Raw genomic sequence first — 10,485 nt, 5'->3', positions numbered from 1 at the left:
TTATTTATTTTCTCCTCCAAGAGCGTGTGAGATGTGAGCATGTGGACGAGTGTCATCTATAATCTTGTTCTAGCAAAATCATATTGAGTCAATTGTGTGAAATGTGGTCTGTGCACAGTTTTACTCCTTTTTGTCATTATGTGTTATAATCCTTATGGGGCAAAGACCCAACGGAATGTGGGTCATACAGACCCATATCTCTGCTGAACGCAGACGCCAAAATACTGGCCAAAATCCTAGCCAAAAGGCTAGAAGACTGTGTACCTGTGATGGTCACAGAGGACCAGACGGGCTTCGTCAAAGGTAGACAGCTTACCTCGAACATCAGGCGCCTGCTGAACGTGATAATGACCCCCTCCAGGGAGAGAACACAAGAGGTGATCGTCTCCCTGGACGCAGAAAAGGCCTTCGACAGAGTCGAATGGAAATACCTCATAGAGGTACTGGAGCGGTTCGGGCTTGGAACAGGGTTCACCGCTTGAGTAAAGCTCCTATACAACGCTGCCATGGCGAGTGTACGGACCAACAATACCAACTCCCAATACTTCCAGCTGCACAGGGGCACCAGACAAGGATGCCCACTGTCCCCGTTGCTGTTCGCACTAGCAATCGAACCGCTAGCAATCACGCTCAGGGCAGCAGAAAATTGGAGGGGGATCCGAAGGGGAGGCAGAGAGCACAGAGTCTCACTCTATGCAGATGATCTGCTCCTCTACATCTCGGACTCACAAAGCAGCATGGACGGAATCATCGCGCTCCTGAAAGAGTTTGGAGCCTTCTCGGGCTACTAACTCAACGTGAGCAAAAGCGAGATCTTCCCAGTACACCTGCAAGGTGGGTGGGGGGGGGGGGGGGGGGGGGGGGGGGGGGGGGCAGCACTAAAGGGGCTGCCGTTCAAACAAGCCCAACACAAATTCCGCTACCTGGGGATCCAAATAGCCCATGACTGGGGATCCACAAATGGAACCTCATCAGCCTGACGGAGGAAGTAAAAAAGGACCTGCAAAGATGAACACACTCCCACTCTCCCTCGCGGGGAGAGTCCAGACGATCAAAATGAACGTACTGCCCAGGTTCCTCTTCCTGTTTAGATCCATTCCGATCTACATCCCCAAGGCCTTTTTCAAAGTGCTGGACAAACTTATCACGGCATTCGTATGGGGGGGGGGGGGGGGGGGGGGGGGGGGGGGGGGTGGGGGGGGGGGTAAAAATGCTAGGATCCCAAAGAAGGTCCTACAAAAAACAAAATCCAGGGGGGGCCTAGCCCTCCCGAATCTACAATTCTACCACTGGGCGGCAACAGCCGAGCGAGTAAGGGGATGGATCCAGGAGCCAGAAGCCGAGTGGGTGCGTGCGGAGGAGGCCTCCTGCATGGGGACCTCCCTCCGGGCCCTCGCCACGGCAGCACTCCCATCCCCACCCAAAAAACACTCCAGCAGCCCAGTGGTGACAGCCACCCTCTAATCCTGGAACCAACTGCGGCAGCAATTTGGCCTGACCAAAATGTCAGACAAGGCTCCCATCTGCAACAACCACAGGTTCACACCAGCACAGACTGACGCCACCTTCAAAAGGTGGAGGCAGGACGGGGGGACACTGACAATCAGGGACCTATACACGGACGACAGGATCGCAACATTGGACGAACTGACAGAGAAATTTCGGCTAGCCGGGGGGAACGAGCTACGGTACCTGCAGCTCAAAATCTTCTTACGAAAGGAGACAAGGACGTACCCACAACCGCCACGACAGACACTACTGGAAGACCTACTGGACGCAAGTATCCTAGAGAAAGGGAACTGTAGCGACATGTGTGACCGACTGGTAGAAAGGGACGACACCGTACTGGACGCAACAAGAATGAAATGGGAGGATGACCTGGGGATTGAGATAGGGTGGGGACTCTGGAGCGAAGCACTGCATAGGGTCAACTCCACCTCCACGTGCGCAAGGCTCTGTCTGACGCAACTAAAAGTGGTACATAGAGCCCACTTAACAAGAACCCGTATGAGTAGGTTCTTCCCGGAGGTGGAGGACAGATGTGAACGGTGCCAAAGAGGCACGGCCAACCACGCCCACATGTTCTGGTCTTGCCCCAGACTTGTGGAGTACTGGACAGCCTTCTTCGAGGCTATGTCCAAAGTGGTGGGGGTGAGGGTGGAGCCATGCCCGATAGTGGCGGTCTTCGGGGTTTCAGACCAGCCAGATCTATTCCTGGGGAGGAGGGCGGACGCCCTTGCCTTTGCCTCCCTGATCGCCCGCCGTAGAATCCTGTTTGGCTGGTGGTCAGCAGCACCACCCAGAGCTGCAGACTGGCTGTCCGACCTCTCGGAATCTCTCCAAATGGAGAAAATCAAATTCGCCATCCGAGGGTCAGACGACGGCTTCCACAGAACGTGGGAGCCATTCATGCAATTGTTCCGGGACCTGTTTGTGGCCAACGAACAAGAGGAAGAATAGTCGGGTGGCCAAGAATCAGGGGAAATGGACGGGAATCGGGGGAAGGTAGGCCGGGGGGGGGGGGGGGGGGGGGGGGGGGGCTACGGGTTCATTATGGGGGTTTGATGGCAAGCTAAGGCCCAAAACCAAACTGTAAATAAATGCCTATAAACATGTGCCTCGGCCATATTGGGGAATGTAAAATATGTATGCCGGCTAAAGGGGGCGGCCACAGTTGTTATTATGAAGATGCTTACCTGTAAATATACATGTTAATTTTTGCGTGTTATTTTTTCAAATAATTTGTAATTTGTTGGATATAAAATAAGAAAACTCAATAAAAAACATTTAAAAAAAAATAAAAAAATAATCCTTATGAGGGGGAGGGGGGATTGCTTTTTTGTCACCCCTTATTTAGTTTATAATGAAGATGAGTGAAGCCAGGGTGGGGTGATGCTTGGGGTGGAGTTGGAGGGTTGGGTCAGTCAAGTCCTCACTGAAATTGAGGATAGCCCCCCCCCCCCAGTTAGAGCTAACCAAATCGGGTTTTTATTTTGATTTTCTTAAGAATTTGTGCCTTTCTCCTTCGATGGCCAGGGCAGATTATGTATCCTGAGGAGGACTGGTTCCTTCTTACACTTCCTTGGGGTTGTTGTTTTTTCTTTGGGTATCTTTTTCTCTTTAGAGCTATTAGAATGAGAGGTTTTGAGTCGTGGGGCATGCCAGGATGAGGTAGGTTAATGTGTAGTTGGTTTGTTGAAGAGAGGGATTGTTCTTATTATCCTTTCTATGATGGCGGACAGTACGGGGTGGTGGCTGATGCTTTTTGGTCACTTTGGACATCCCTCCCTTGGGTTTTTTTTTTCTTTTTCTCTTCACCTGGTTGAGCAGGCTGCTCTTTCTAATCCTGGTCTGGTCCGTGGCTAAGGGGGTTTCCCCTGGATGAACTGGCGGAAGGGAATCAGCCCTCCCTCCCAGGGCTCCCAATTGTTAGGTGTCTTGGCAATTCTTCTTAGTCTATGTCGGGGTGGGGTGGTGCAGTGCCCTGGATGTGGTTGGTGAGGTGTAGGTTCGGCCGGGGTGTAGCTTTTGGGGTATGCTGGAAGACCTGGGGCTATAGTTTCCTGTGTGTCGGGATGTGCTGGTCTCCTGTTGCCCCAGAGGCTGTGTATGTCCATTCTGGATGGTACTTATTAGGGACATCCTGAGAGGTTTGGTTTTGCTTCTTCGGTACACGCAGGCCTGGGGTTGAGCCGAGTCCTGTACTTTGGTTGATATCAAGTTGTTTCCCCCCCCCCCCCCCCCCCCCCCCCCCCCACCCCCCCACCCCCCCCCCCCCCCCCCCCCCCCCCCCCCCCCCGCCCCCAATGAGGGGTGGGGATACTTTCTTGTTCGAATGAGCAGCCTATTCTCTTCCTCATTAGTGGGTGCTCGGTGTGCACCACGGAAATATGGAACCAAGGTTTGATCCTGATCCTTTGTTATCCCGTGGTTTACTTCTGGTAGCTCTAGCTCTTTCTCCTTTGTTTCTTTTTTCTTGGGAGGCCCTGAAGGCTTGATCATAATCAGAACATGTTGTTGCTGGTCCTCACTGCACAAATGTATGTCATGTTATTGGTTCAGTACTGGGCCTGAGATTGGGGTTAAGTTGGGCTGTGTGGTATATGTAACTCCACTTACAACTGGGGCTTCAGTGTATTTTCTTTTTTTTTGTAAGGGTGGGTACAAATAATCCATGATTGCTGCATGTATAGGTGCAGATGGGTCTAGTATCCAAGGAGAAAAGGCTGTCGTGTGTCATTGGTGCCTTTGGTGCTGCTGGAATTTTTTTTAAATTTAGAGTATCCAAGTAGTTTTTTCCAATTAAGGGGCAATTTAGTGTGGCTAATCCACCTAACCTGCAGATCTTTGGGTTGTGGGAGTGAAACTCACACAGACACGAGGAGAATGTGCAAACTCCACAAGGACATTGATCCAAGGCCGGGATTGAACCTGGGTCATCGGTGCAGTATGCAGCAGTGCTAACCACTGTGCCACCGTGCTGCTAGTGCTGGAGGAGTTGTATATTGGTGTGTGCCCGAACATGGCGGGGAAATTTTATCCTGAATTCATGTGGTAATTGTGAGCAGATGCGGCATGGGAAGGTGTGTGCCATTTTACCATGTTTTCATGGTTTTATCCTGTTTCTCTAGTGGTCCCTGGTGGGGCTTATAGAGGCATCTAGCTATGTTTAGTGTCTATGTTGTTCTTTTATCCCCCTCCGTATTCATATCTGTTGAGCCGTTTTTGTCAATGCTTATGGCGACATATCATTTTTGTAATTCAGTTGCATTGTTTGCAAAGATGTAAAACTTTGATAAACATACTTTTAAAAAAATGAAATACTGTTGAGTATATTTTTTTTTAATAAATTTAGATTACCCAATTATTTTTTCCTATTAAGGGGCAATTTAGCATGGCCAATCCACCTACTCTGCACATTTTTGGGTTGTGGGGGCGAAACCCACGCAGACACGGGGAGAATGTGCAAACTCCACACGGACAGTGACCCAGAATCGGGATCGAACCTGGGACCTTAGCGCCGTGAGGCGGTTGTGCTAACCACTAGGCCACCGTGCTGCCCTTACTGTTGAGTATATTAATGGGTAAGAGGGTAATACAGTTTTCTCCAGCAATGAGAAAAGAAAGCTGGGCAATCAACCCAGAATGTATGGTTGGATGTAGCTGAGGGGCTGAGCCTCAGGAGGATTGTGCCCCATGTCTTGGGTGCAGAGCAGGAAATGATTTAATGATCTAACTAGGTCAGGAAGAGAGTGCATTTGCTGAAGTCTAGAGGGGGCAGGCCAAAACATGTCAGCAGTCGGGCAGGAATCTGAGCAGTTTACCTCTATCTCTGCAGAAGCCACACAAGGTGCAGCACACAGAGACAGTTGAACGCATAAGAGAAAACGATTGTAATAAGGTGCCGCATAGGAGATTGTTAAAAAAGTTAAGAGCCAATGGTGTTAAGGGTAAGATCCTGGCATGGATACTGGATTGGCTGACTGGCAGAAGGCAGAGAGTGGGGATAAAGGGGTCTTTTTCAGGATGGTAGCCAGTGATCTGGAAGAAGGAACTGAAGGCACAATTGCTAGGTTTGCAGATGCTAAGATCTGTAGAGGGCAGGTAGTATTGAGGAATGGGGCTGTAGAAGTATTTGGAGAGTGGGCAATGAAGTGGCAAATGAAAAACAATGTGGAAAAGTGTGAGGTTTTTTACATTGGAAGGAGTTTAGGTATAGACTATTTTCTAAATGGGGAATTGCTTAGGAAATCAGAAGCACAAAGGGACTTGGGAGTCCTTGTTCATGATTCTCTTAAGGTTAACGTGCAGGTTCAGTCGGCAGTTAAGAAGGCAAATGCAATGTTAGCATTCACGTCAAGAGGGCTAGAATACAAGACCAGGGAGGTACTTCTGAGGCTGTATAAGGCTCTGGTCAGACCCCATTTGGAGTAGTGAGCACTTTTGGGCCAGTATCTAAGGAAGAATGTGCTGGCTTTGGAAAAGGTCCAGAGGAGGTTCACAAGAATGATCTCTGGAATGAACAGCTTGTCGTATGAAGAACGGCTGAGGTCTCTGGTCTGTACTCGTTGGAGTTTATCTGTGGAACACTTTGCCGTGGAAGGCTGTGGAGGCCAAATCGCTGAGTGTCTTTAAAACAGAGATAGATAGGTTCTTAATTAATAAGGGGGTCAGGGGTTAAGGGGAGAAGGCAGGAGAATGAGGATGAGAAAAATATCAGCCATGATTAAATGGCGGAGCAGATTCGATGGGCCGAATGGCCTAATTCTGCTCCTATGTCCTTTTGGTAATTCACGATGGATATTTGAAAATGCTATGCTCTGTTAATTTTTCTTTCCGTATCAACACCTGACCAAACTAGAGTCACAGACTAGCATTATAGATTCTCATCGGTTGTGGCAAGGCCTAAACAACATAACGGGCTACAAAGTGAAGCCGAGCAGTATCTCCGGCAGCAGCGCACCCCTCCCCGATGAACTCAATGCATTCTATGCTCGGTTCGAGCAGGAAACCATCAAACTGCTGTTGACTGCTCAAGCAGCCACAGACAGACCCATATCCACCGTCACAGCTTCCAAAGTCAGATCTGCCTTCCTTTTTTTAAATATAATTTTTATTGGAATTTTTTACAGAAAATATAAAACATAACGACAAACAATGAAATGCAACAAAATAACTCATAATAACTGTAACACCCCCAGACCGTATCGACGCATGTATCACATCCCCCACCCCCCCAACCCCAATGAACAAAAAAACTTAAAAATAAATTTAAATTAAATAAACAAACATAGTCATCGTCCACCCCCCCCCCCCCCACCTTTTCCCTCCCCCTTCCTCCCCCTCCCCCCGGGTTGCTGCTGCTACTGTCCCCGTACCCTATCGTTGAGCCTAGATCTGCCTTCCTAAACGTGAATCCTCGGAAGGCGACGGGTCCGGCCGGGTCCCTGGTCGTGCACTCAGAGCCTGCGCGGATCAGCTGGCAGATGTGTTCGCAGACATCTTCAACCTGTCCCGACTCCGCTCTGACGTCCCCACCTGCTTCAAGAAGACCATCACCATACCGATGTCAAAGAAGAATAAGGCAATGTGCCTCAATGGCGGTGGCACTGACATCAATCGGAATGAAGTGCTCTGAGAGGTTGGTCATGAAGCACATACTTCCAGGATGCCTAGATCCACTGCAATTCACACACCGCCGCAACTAGTCCACAGAAGGCACCATATCTCTGGCCCTACACTCATCCCTAGAGCATCTCGACAACAAGGGCTCCTACATCAGACTCCTATTTATTGACTACAGCTCCGCCTTCAACACCATAATCCCAGCCAAGCTCATATCAAAGCTCCAAAAGCGAGGACTTGGTTCCTCACTCTTCAACTGGATCCTCGACTTTCTGACCCACGTACCAAAATCAGTAAGAACAAATAACATTTCCTCCACGATAGTCCTCAATACCGGGGCCCCACAAGGCTGCGTACTTAGCCCCCTATTACACTCCCTATACACACACAAATGCGTGGCAAAATTTGGTTCCAACTCCATCTACACGTTTGCTGACGACATAACCATAGTGGGTCAGATCTCAAATAATGATTTTTTAAATTATAGATTTAATGTAACCAATTTTTTTTTCCAATTATGTGGCAATTTAGCATGTTCATCCACCTACCTTGCACATCTTTGGGTTGTGGGGGCGAAAACCACGTAAACACGGGGAGAATGTGCAAACTCCACGTGGACTTGTTGCGCAAATTGGGCTTGTGGCGCAACGGTAGCGCGTCTGACTCCAGATCAGAAGGTTGCGTGTTCAAATCATGTCAGGCTCAGGAAGGTTTTCTGCAGCTGGTTTCAGGAATTTCTATCAACACTGATTCTTATCAACTTTTACAGGTGCACCTTAGAAAGCATCACAGCCTGGTATGTATGGCAACTGTTCGGCCCAAGACCGCAAGAAACTTCAGGGTCGTGAAACAGCCCAGTCCATCACACAAACCTGCCTCCCATCCATTGACTCTATCTACACCTCCCACTGCCTTGGGAAAGCGGGCAGCATAATCAAAGACCCCTCCCACCTCAGTTACTCACTTCCAACTTCTTCCATCGGCAGGAGATACAAAAGTCTGAGAACACGCCCGAAACAGGTTCAAAAAAAGCTTCTTCCCCGCTGTTACCAGACTCCTAAATAATCCTCTTATGGACTGATCTGATTAATACTACACTCCTGTATGCTTCACCCGATGCTGGTGTCTATGTATTTACATTGTATACCTTGTGTTGCCTTATTATGTCTTTTCTTTTAATGTACAAAATGATCTGTTTGAGCTGCTCGCAGAAAAAACTTTTCACTGTACCTCGGTACACGTGACAATAAACAAATCCAATTGATGCAAAATTTATTGATGAGCCAACATTTCCAAGTCTTTCCCTTGTTTTGCATCCTGAGTGTGTACCCGCCTTCTTATTGGTTTCACGTTGAATGTCATTACAAGACAGAACCCATTGAGCAGATGAGCAAAGGTGGATGTATGTTTTTTTTTTAATGTTTTCATTGGCATTTTCAATTTTACAGAATGGTACTGTTAACAAATGGTGTACTTGGTATTTACACGTAGTACAGTTTCTTATTTACATACATATGTCTTAACGTACATCCTCCGCGTCCCCCCCTGGGTGTCCTGCCTCTCCTCTTTTCTGCGGCTTTTGTTGTTGGCCTTGTTGTGGGTTCGGGGGCTTCCTGCCCCCTCCCCCCTTTATTCCCCTCTGTGGCTCCACGGGCAACACGGTGGTGCAGTGGGTTAGCCCTGTTGCCTCACGGCGCTGAGGTCCCAGATCCTGGCTCTGGGTCACTGTCCGTGTGGAGTTTGCACATTCTCTCCGTGTTTGCGTGGGTTTCACCCCCACAACCTAAAAAGATGTGCAAGCTAGGTTGATTGAACACGCTAAATTGCCCCTTAATTGGAAAAAAAATGAATTGGGTACTCTCTGTGGCTCCCTTGGGTTCCTTCCTCATCGCCACCTCCTCATTGTATGCGTTCTTATCTGCTCTCCCCCATCTTCCCATCTTTCCCTAGTTGCTGTTGATCTCGAACAGGTCTTGAAACAGGCCGATCAATGGCCCCCACGCTTTGTGGAAGCTCTCATCCGACCCTCGGATGGTGTACTTAATCTTTGTGGCGATATGTCTGTATGTAATATCACATGTAACTGGTGATGCAACCTCCAGTGGCAGAGGTGGCGATGCTGACACACCAGGCACACCATGCGGTCTCCAGACAATGATCATGTGACCATGCACTCGCATATAAGTGGAGGCACATCGGGCCATCAGGAAAACATGAGATAGAGGGTAATAAGATGTACATGTAACAGGTCAGCAGAAGATGTAAGTTCCAGGGGATTAGTAAGACTCCATGATAACGTGCTCTGTATCAGATTGTCATCCAACCACACGAAACACAATAAAGGATCTTGGTTTGGTCAGATCAAAGTATTTGGTGAGCTCATCAGAAAGTACAAGGGACCAAACGCAACAATTTCCAAGTGGAGAAATTCCACAAGGTCTACCAGCCAGTCTGTAGCTGTGGGTGTTGCTGCTGATCGTCAACCGAGCAGTATTCTCTGGCATGCGATTAAGGAAGCAAAAGCAAGGCGTCGGCCCCCTCCCCCATATGTAGCTCTGGCTGTTCCAATAACCCGAAAACTACCACTCGCTTGCATGGCTCCACCCTCACCCCCACAACCTTAGACATCGCCTTGAAGAAGGCTGTCCAGAACCCTACAAGTCTGGGGCAGGCCCAGAACATGTGGGCGTAGTTGACCAGGCCTCTCTGGCACCGTTCACATTTATCCTCTACCTCCGGGAAGAACCTGTTCATTCGGGTTCTGGTTAGGTGAGCTCTGTGCACCACTTTAAACTGCATGAGGCTAAGCCTTGCGCAAGAGGAGATGGAGTTGGTCCTGCTCAGTGCTTCGCTCCAGTGTACCAAACCCAGTTCCTTCCCCAGTTCGTCTGCCCATTTTTGTCTGGCGCTGCCGTGGTGAGGGTCGTTCCCTTGCAGGAAGCCTCCTCCATCCTCACCCATTCTGTATTGGGTTCATGTGTCCATCCCCTCGCCCACTCTGCTGTAGCTGCCCAGTGGTAGTATTGTAAATTCGGCAGGGCCAGATCGCCTATATTTCTCCTCTTTTGCAGTGTTGATTTAGGCATCCTTGGATTCTTATCCACCCCCCCAACACAAATGCCATGATCATTTTGTCTATGTTCTGGAAGAAGATCTCGGGGAAGGTCTTGACAAAGCCCGTCTGGTCCTCTGCGACTACCTCTGGTATGCACTTGTCCAGTTGCTTGGCCAGGACCTTCGCGAGTATCTTCACGTCAACATTGAGCAGCAAAATGAGTATGATCCGCATTCCATCGGGTCTTTGTCTTTTTTGGGTATCAGCAATATCATGGCGTGCGTTAGCTTGGAAGCAGGGTGCCA

The 10,485-nt window shown here is 49.0% G+C and overlaps 1 non-coding gene across 1 annotated transcript; it reads left to right on the top strand.

Annotated features, from left to right (window-relative positions):
* Positions 1-7,758: 7,758 nt before the first annotated feature.
* On the top strand, positions 7,759-7,830 carry trnaw-cca. The gene has a single exon. It is a non-coding gene; the product is annotated as a tRNA-Trp (tRNA).
* Positions 7,831-10,485: the final 2,655 nt, after the last annotated feature.

This window comes from Scyliorhinus canicula, chromosome 2 (genome assembly GCF_902713615.1).
Source record: "Scyliorhinus canicula chromosome 2, sScyCan1.1, whole genome shotgun sequence".
Classification (NCBI taxonomy): Eukaryota; Metazoa; Chordata; class Chondrichthyes; order Carcharhiniformes; family Scyliorhinidae; genus Scyliorhinus; species Scyliorhinus canicula.
Note: the sequence above shows the minus strand (reverse complement) of the source record. Positions and strands in the feature narration are given on the sequence as shown.